Genomic DNA, 9823 nt, shown 5'->3' on the forward strand with positions numbered 1-9823 from the left:
ACAAGGACCCTCCCCTAGCTGGGTGGCTGTGCACAGTCGGCTCTGGTCAGTGGTGGCAGGTGCCGTGAGAAGACATCAGGATGCCTTGTGCCAGCAGGAGTGTGTATCCCCAGCTGACTCTGGAAGGAATGGAGAGCTAGTATTAAATTAAAAAAACTAAACCTACACTAAACAAGGACTCTCTACTACTTCAATCTGGCAGCAGGTTGTTTTGTTTTGTCCCTAATAAAATTCATCGTCAGATGCCTCTTTGGCAGACAATTTCTTTATTTCCTGGATTTTCTAAATCATATCCTTCAGTGAATTGCCTGAGGACCCAAGCACAAAATTAAAACCCATAACATATGACATGGCGACAGTCAAGGCTGAAGCAAACAAAGGTGTGCATTATAAACATTAGCTTTGGAGTGCTTCTCTGCTAGCTAGGAAATGTTGGCTTTGTTCATGGAAGAAAGCTGGAAGCTCCCAGAGCACTCAACTTAAATGTCCATGATCAGAGCAGTCACCTCATGTTCCCAGGAAGGCCAGGAAGAGACGGGGAAAATGGGCTGGAGGATGGCTCAGTGGTTAGGAGAACTCATTGCTCTTGCAGAGGACCAGTGTTTGAGTCACAGCACCTACACCGGGTGGCTCATAACTGCCTGTCATTTCAGCTGCAGGGAATCCAATAGCCTCTTCTGGCATCCTTGGGCACCTCTACCCCTGGGCACATACCCACATACATATATACACAATTTAAAATCATAGTAATCATTTGATTTTAATTAGTTAATTAATTTGAGACAAGCTCTCACTATGCCGCACTGGCTACCCTGGAACTCACTATGTGATCTGCTGGCCTCAAACTCACAGAGATCTGCCTTTCTCTTTGTCCAAGTGCAGGGATTAAAAGCATGCACTCCTATGTCCAGCATAATAGTAATATTTTTCTAAGAAGGAAAAAAAAAAAACCAGAAAGGAAGAAAGTCCATTCAGCAGGTGAGACTCGTTCTCTATACTCTTCCCAGCAGGAATGGTTCTGCTGCATGGGTGTGGGTTGGGGGTAGCAGGACGAGGGACCACTAAAGAGCTTTTATGGCTAAGTTATGCTGTGTGGCCTTGGGCCAGTCTCTTGTCCTCTCTGGTCTTCTGAAAAGACCTTGTGTTAAATGGATCTGTGAACAAAGGCTGTTCTAGCACTGGACTCCCCAGAGGGAGGTTGCTTCTGTCATTATGCCAACTCCAAAGACAGCCCCCTTTCTCCATCTTCCAGTACTCTCTTTTCTAAGTCACTACAGCTGTGGTTTCCCCAGCTCCTCTCACAGGACAGCAATTTTTGTTCATTGTTCTTCAGAGAAAGCTTTTGAGGGTCATTAAGTTGTTACTAAAGTAGCAGATTAAGCAACTCCAAGATATAGCCAGACTCCCCGCTCTCCTAGGCCGCCTCATCCTTAGCCCTTCCAGTCCAGCACACCCCTGCCCTATTCCTACAAGCACCTTTGACTTGAGTCCTGTTCTTTCTCTCCTTCCCTTCCTTCTTTTATTCCTTAGGGTGTTCACAGCATACACAGAATCCTGTGACCCTCTCTTTCACTAAACAGTAACAAGGTAGATCTGTTTCTCTTGACATCGAGGTCTGCAGAGGCTCAGGAGTAGATTCAAAGTGGGCTGGTTTTTGTGAAGTGCGTTCAGTGAGCCTGATATTTACCTCCAGGCTGCTAAGCACTCATGGGTCCAGTACCATAGAAAGCATCTGAACTGGTTACCAGCCCTGCCAGTAGATGAGAAAATAGAGGCTTTGAGATGTGGAGGCCTGGGCCACTGCAGGTGGTACATGGCAAGATTTGGGTACTGCCAGCTGCCATGGCCTCTTAACCCACCGGGTTGTACCATAGACATTAATCTGACCCAGGCTGGACCATAGACACAGATGATGGAAGCAGGGCATAGGCCATATGATTAACCTAAAAAGGAAGCTCAAGAAATACATGCTCATTGTTTGAAGTCTTTTGCTTTTTTCTTCCTGACACAGGGTTTCTCTGTATAGCCCTTGCTGTCCTGGAACTCATTCTGTAGACCAGGCTGGCCCTGAGCTCAGAGAGATCCACCTGAGTGCTAGGATTAAAGGTGTGTGCTACCATCACCCAGCTTAGACTGAAGTCAATGCTTCAGGCCATAATCAGTGGGCAAAAGGTAGATACACATTCTATTTTAATAGGTAGTATCATTTTAATTGCCTAAAGCAAGGTCTCTTCAGAGTGATTTGTGCCCCCTACCCGTGTGTGTGTGTGTGTGTGTGTGTATGTGTGTATGTGTGTGTGTGTGTGTGTGTGTGTGTGTGAGTTTCCTTTGAAGATCATCAGAAAGGGTCCATGGAGAGCACCTACCTAGCTCGGTCCTTTTATGGTTAAGGAACCAGGCCTAGTGACAGCAAGTGACTGGCTAAGGTCCTTGTCAGGTAAGGAGCAGAGGTAGACCAGTTGGCCTTTTTCTCTGGGCTATTGTCTTTTGCTCTTCCTTCTTGGTGCTTTTCTTCCTCTTCCCTTCTCTCCTCCACACAAATGGTCTCACAGCATATCCCTGCTTATCAGTCTTCCTCACTGGAGTCAATGACTGCAAACTCAGGTGCCCGCTGCTGTTTCTTTTTAGAGACAGGGTCTCATGTGGCTCAAACTTGATCTACCTCCTGAGTGCTAGGATTAGAGCCATGTGCCAATTTAGTGTGTGTGTGTGTGTGTGTGTGTGTGTGTGTGTGTGTGTTAGAGAGAGAAAGAGAAAGAGAGAGAGATAGCCTCGTGTGTATGTTAGAGGACAACTACTTTCAGGAGTTGATTCTCTCCTTCCACCATGTAGGTTCTGGCTATTAAACTCAGGTCTTCAAGCTTGGTAGTAAATGCCCTTACATGCTGAGCCATATTGTCAGCCCAAAGTCCCAGCTGCTGCTGCTGCTGTTTCTCTTCTTCTCCCTCCCTCCTCAGCTGCCTCCTGCCCTTTCTTCAACTCCCACCTCCCCCCTCCTTCTCCTGATTTTTGATTATGTGCATATGTGAGTGGGGTCTGTTTGTTCCCATGGGTGCAGTGCCCGAGGACGCCAGAAGAGGGCATCAGATCCCCCTAGGGCTGGAGTTTGGCAATTGGAAGCTTCATGATGTGGGTGCAGGGAGCTAAATTCAGGTCCTTTTCTTTCTTTTTTTTTTTTTTTTTCTCTTTTTGAGACAGGGTTTCTCTGTGGCCTTGGATGCTGTCTTAGAACTTTAGAACTAGCTCTCGTAGACCAGGCTGGTCTCGAACTCACATAGATCTGCCTGCCTCTGCCTCCGGAGCACTGGGATTAAAGATGTGTGCCACCACCACCCAGCAGGCCCCAGCTTCTTAATAGTCACTCTCTGGTATGTGTCTTCCCAGCTGAAGCAGCACCAAATCCTGAGAACGTGTTGTTCTCAGGACATCTCACTCCCTTCCTCCTATTTGGGTAGAATTGCCATGTTCCTTTTTGAAGCTGCACTGTTTCTTCTTTCTGCTTCGAAGCCAAATGTAAATGTCACTTCTTCCAGTGTTTTCTCTGAGGCCCCAAGCTCCCCACCTTGGTCAGTCATCTCTGCTTGGTCAGGAGAGGAGGCGCCTTCCTCCTGGCTCTCCTTTCCATACACATGCTACCAAAGGACTAGCCAGGAGGGGGCAGTACACAACCAAAGAAAGGTCTTTGGAAGGTCAAGGTCACTAGGGTTTGTCAAGACATTTTCCCTATACAGATAGATGGCTGTGGATGTATGGGGTTCAACTCCCTGGTAAGCTGGGTCTTCTTCTAGGTCCTCGGTTTGTTTGCATCTCTGTGCAGTGACTGGGTTGGCTTATTCCAGTGTTTCTGAAAGCTTAGTAATAGACAATGTGGCTTCAGGAAAGAAATAGATGGACATATTTAAATGGAAGTCATTATGCATTTATTTTAATGCATATTAGACAAAAAAGAGCCAGCACATCAAACCTGTTATTTAGCAGATATTATTGCTTAGGATGGAGCTAAATAAGTATTCAAGAAAAAAAAAACCCACAGTGATTCAATGTAAAAGAAAGTACCAATTAAATAATAGTACAGATGGAAAGCCAGCAGTGAATGGCTGCCATCATGGGTCTGCCTTCAGCTTCTGGATGCTGTGATCTGCAAGGGACTGTTGTGCAGGGATGCCTGTCTAGGGTGGGACTGGAAGAGGGGGAAGGAATTGCCTGAGGAGCCGGATATTGGCCTTGGTATAGAAGGGCAGGAGTTTAGCAACTGTACCTGCTGTGTCCCCACCCCAGACCCTCCTCCACCTGGGCGTGTGGAGGGCTGAGTGCTGGCTCCTCTCCGCCTTCTTTCTCAGCTTCCCTGCGGTTACCAGGGAGTGGGAGGCTCAAAGGGGCTGCATTCTGGAAACTCATCTGCTCCCTCATTCTCACTCAGCACCCTGTTTGGCATAAGCTATTCAGGGTGATGATTAGTAGAGCTGCAGAAAAGCACTGGAGCTGAGGAGAGGGAACAGGTAAACAGTGTTTTCCTGGATGCACGTGAATCCAACCTGGAATGTCTGTCTAATGATTCTCAAGCTTGGCTTTCGGGTGGAATCACTGAGCAATTTCAAAGATCCCGGGCTCCCTGCACCTGTATTTTTGCAGCTCCCTAGGCGATTTGGAGGCTTCTGGGTTTGGAACCACTATGATCATCAGCATATCTCTCTCATGCACAAGAAGAGGATCAGAGAGGTTGTGTCATTTACTGAACTCAGCATGTCAATAGCAATTACAGAGCATTCCACTGACAAATGGAGTTTATTTCCATTCTCCTGGCTTCTGGGCTGGTCAAGGACTTTCTCAGCCCTCTGCTGAAGAGGTCAGAGGGGTAGTGAAAAATGGTGATGGGAAAAGGTGTCTGTGGGAGTACCAGTAGAGTCAGTGATTAAGAGGTATAGCTTCCTCTTATTGGCTGCCAGCAAGAGTCAGTATCAGTGTATGGATACCACTCAGAACTGGGTTTCACATGAGGTTTTTACAGTGAAGAATTCAGACTAGGTAGCAAGTTTTAGGAGGGACTTCCTTCCTTCCTTCCTTCTTGTTTGTTTTGGTTTGTTTGTTTCACTATGTAGCTCTGGCTGTCCTGGAACTCACTATGTAGACCAGGCTGACCTGATTCACCCACCTCTGCCTCCTGGGTGCTGGGATAAAAGGTGAGAGCCACCACCGCCAGCATAGGGGGAACTTCCTAACAATGACCAATGGTCCAGAAGACAGTTAACCTGGGACAACTATCCTGCTCCCTGCTGCACATTAAATCATGAGATATTTGACATATTTTGAACAAAACAATATAGTAGAGGGAGGCAGCTGACAGATCCCCATGGTTCAGATTATGAAAAAAAGGCACTAAGGGTAACTGAACTTCTAGCTCATGCCCTTCTCTCCTGCCCAGAGAGGCTCATTGACTCCCCTTTCTGAGGGTGAAGGAATCATCTCTGTAGGTGGAGTCGCACTTAGGAAGCTTATGGGTGTGCTCATGAAACAGAGACAGCATTGCTTTCAGATTCGTTTCAGCTCTTTTGTAAATGATCTAATACATACAGCCTTCTCATTTCCAACTTACATTATGTTTGAAATTTATCTGTGGTGTTGTTCAGAACTCCAGGAAATCATTTATTCCCAGTATCCAGTTGAATGCATTGTGTGTGAGCCATAGTTTATTAATCTATCCTCCTGTGGGTGAGTTTTGAAGTCATTTTTAATTTCCCACAATAAAAACTACCCCACTGTGACTACGCCCTACATGTGTCTTGCATGGGCCTGGAGAGGACATATGTGAATGGCTTGGGGTCATCCTTGTGGCCCAGCTGCTTCTGCTGGCATTTGACACCCTGTTTGGCACCCTGATGAGGCCAAATGATTGATTCTTGTGGGGTTTGTTTGTTTGTTTTTGAAACAGGGTTTTGTGTAGCTCAGGCTGTGTTTTGAAATCCCTACCTTTACTTTCCAAGTGTTGAGATAGCAGATGTTATTCTCATTCATTCATTCATTCATTCATTCATTCATTCAAGTTTTTGTTCATTTGTTTGTTGTTTGAGACAGGGTTTCTCTGTCTCACTCTGCAGACCAGGCTGGCCTCAAACTCACAGAGAACCACCTCCCTCTGCCTTCCAAGCAGTGGAATAAAGGAATGCACTACTATGCCTTGTCTGTCTTTCTTATTGGTCTTTTTGACAAGTAGGAGATCTAATCTTGGGGTCTGTTGCCAGGGTATTCTGCCAGAGTGTGGCTTGAACTTTCTCTTTTTCTTTCCTTTTAAAAATAAAGTCTTATGACCTGGGTGTGGTGGCATACACCTTTTATCCCAGCACTCAGGAAGCAAAGGTAGGCAGATCTCTGTGAGTTCAAGGCCAGTCTAATCTACATAGGAAGTTCCAGGACAGTCAGGGCCATGTAGAGAGACCCTGTCTCACAACAAATAAATACAGAAAGAAGGAAAGAAAGAGGAAGAACAAAAGGAAGAAAGAGAAAGAAAGAGCTGCCTGCCTCTGCCTCCTGAGTGTTGGGATTAAAGGCATGCGCCACCACTGCCCAGCCATTGCTTGTTTTGTTTTTATGCATAAAGTGTGTGTGTGTGTGTGTTTGTTGTCTCCATGCAGATCTGTATACCACATGGATGCCTGGTACCTCAGAGGCTAGAAGAGGGTGTCAGATCCCCTGGAACTGGAGTTGTCAATTGTTGTGAATTGCTATATGGCTTCTGGGAATTGAACCTACCTAGGTCCTCTGGAAGAGCAGCCAGTGTTCTTAACTACTGAGCCAGCTCTTCAGTGTTCTGTATTGTGGTGTGACACATTGTGGTCCTCACAAAGCAAATGTGATCCTCCTTTTGACAGCATGGCATTATTAGGAGTGAAGTTATAGACAATTGAGCTTGGGTGAGTTGTTTTTCCTGGGCTTCAGCTTCCTGACCCATGAACCAGAGATAGGAACAGCTTCCAGCTCCCAAGGATGTAAAGAGGCTGTAAAGGGAAAGTCAAGGAATCACCAACACCTCCACAGAAAGCAGGCTTCACACAAAGCCAGAGAGAAACTGCCATCTGAGAGCCAACCACTGCAACATCCCCATCCTGAGTGGCCCTGATGGGTCCACAGGTCCCTTCTGAACTCAGCTCAGGAGACACAGACCTGTTCAGACAGATATTGGTGACCTCTCTGGAAAGCAAGGTAGGAACAATGGTGTGATCAAGCTGCTTGATAATCCATGGTGGCCCACTTGTCTGGGGAAAGAAAAGGACACATGCATTCCTATCCATGCTGGCCCTTACAAACCCTTGTCACCTCTGAAGTAGTTCATTCTGGGCACAGCACACACCATACTGGGACAGGAACAAATGCAGGAGGGGGTGGGGGGTGGATATGGTAGACAGAAGACTCTAAGGTCAGCAGCCTCTTGGACAATGTTTACTGTCCCCAAATCAGCCTGCTGCCACCACCTCTGGGGTCAGCCTACTCACAGTGCTGAGAATGCTCCACGGTGTCAAGGAAAGTTGTTTAAAATGGAAGCCTGTGTCTGGAGTAGATAATACCTACGCACAAATGGGTGTGGAGAAGAGTGACCTCTCCTGCCTCTCATGCTGTCCCCAGCCTTCCGGCAAAAGCAGTGCTTCCAGAGATTTCATATATGTGTGTGTATAACACTGATGGGGAGTGCTACAGATCCATGGTAAACCTTGCGTTCCCCCCTCTTGTCTTTTCTCCTCTGAATTTAGTAACTGGAATACAATAGGCATCAGAAAATAAAGACTGGATGTGTGGTGGATGGGACGCCTGAGGCCCATCCAGGTTTATGCTTTTATACTCTGTATTTCTAGACTCACCCCTGACCTCCAGAGTTTCTTTCTCTTTTGGCATGTCACTAAAGATGGATAAATCCAGGCCTTCTTGACCCTGGCGTGGAGCCATAATGGGAGAACTAAGAGAACCAGGCAGCTGAACAGCTTAATTGTCATTTCCACCAGCGATGGTTACCAGGGAAACTTGAAAACTGTTAGGTTGAGGAGGGGCCTTTGGGCAATGTGAAGCTGCAAGACAGGATCTCAGAATGGGGAGGGGCAGCTTCCCACAAGTTCTTCAAGACTTTAATTTTTAAATTTCCTTCCATGATCATCTGAAACAATTAGGCATTCTATTTTTGGACCATTTTGACAATCTACCTTATATATAAAACATCCCTTGGTGATGTGATGTGGAAATCATGTTGTGTTTTCACTGCAATCATATTAGCACCAGAGTCTGCAAATTGATAGACCACCCCTCAACAGTAAACTGAGATTTTGATGCTAATCAAATTGAGCAAATTCTTGTGTGTGAGACTGTGTGAGAGTGTGTGTATGTGAGTGTGTATGTGAGTATATGCGAGTGTGTGAATCTGTGTTTCTGTGTTCCTGTGGAGTGTATGTGCATATGTGTATACATCTCTGCTCATGTGTGCAGAGGCCAGAGGTTATCACTCTTCACCTTACTTTGAGGGTTCTCTCTCTGAACCTGGGATTACCTCTTTCTTTTGTTTCTTCCCCAGATAGGTTTGCAGCCAGCAAGCTCGGCTGATTGTTCTGTCTCTGCTCCTCCCAGCGATGCTAGATCATGCCAGACTTGTTATGTGGGTGCTGGAGTCCAAACTCAGCATGGCTGCACAACAGACCACAATGTTACTCCTGTAGCCTTGTTCCTTTTTTTTTTTTTTTAATGGATATGTAACAGAGTAAAATAATGCATACTAATGGGTACTATGTTACACTGAGCAGGTACTCAGATTTGGGTCTAAGATCTTTAAGATCCTTGAACATACTCTGAGAGAACTCTTCAGAGCGAGTTTTTCTAAGGACCCTGTTACATTATTCAAACTGAGAAATCCAGGGAGGAGAAGAGGAACCACTCCAGGAGCCTGGATTACATTCCTTTCTCTTATTTCTTTTCCTTGGATCACTGGACTCCACTGTCGTTTCTGCTAAATTTAATTTCCTTCCACACCAAGAAAACAGGGCTTGCTAAGTGGCTTATACCTCTAACCTCAGCACCTGGAAGGCAGGCAGATTTCTGTGAGTTTTGGGGCAGCCTGGTCTGTATAGTGAGACCCTGTGTGGTGGTTTGAGTAAGAATGGCCCCTGTAGGCTCATAGAGTTGAATGCATACTAGGAAATGGAACTGTCTGAAGGATTAGAAGGATTAGGAGGTGTAGCCTTGTTAGAGGAAGTGGACTTTGAGGTTCTAAAAACCCACACTAGACCCAGGTTTTCTCTGTAGCTCACCATGTCCCTTTCAGCTACTTCTCCAGCTCCCTGAGTGCTGCCGTGTTCCACGTCACGATAATGCCTGAATAACACTCTGAAACTGCAAGCAAGCCCTCCAGTTAAACGTCTTCTTTCATAAGGGTTGCCTTGGTCATGGTGTCTCTTCACCATAATAGAACAGTGACTAAGACACCCTATTTCAGCAACAACAACAGCAACAACAAAACCAGACAGAAAAGGAAACGGCTCCAGTTGCCTTCAGTCCCGGATGTCATGAATGTAAAATGAGACGGTGGATGTGAAAGTTGTCTTTATCAGCATATTCAGCTCTCTCATTCTTTAAATATGGAGAAGGAGCCTTGAGGAGGGGAACTGACATTTCCACCATCATCACTCAGGCTTCTTGTCTTCTGCTACCAGGGTCAGTGGGTCACTAGCAGTAATGCTGGATTCTAATTCTGGAAAATATAAGAATAACAACTCAGGAAGAGCTTGTCAGCATTTGCAAACATATTAACATTTATATTTGTTAAGGAGATTAAATTAGCAAAGCCAAACAA

This window comes from Phodopus roborovskii, unplaced genomic scaffold (assembly GCF_943737965.1).
Source record: "Phodopus roborovskii unplaced genomic scaffold, PHOROB, whole genome shotgun sequence".
NCBI lineage: Eukaryota > Metazoa > Chordata > Mammalia > Rodentia > Cricetidae > Phodopus > Phodopus roborovskii.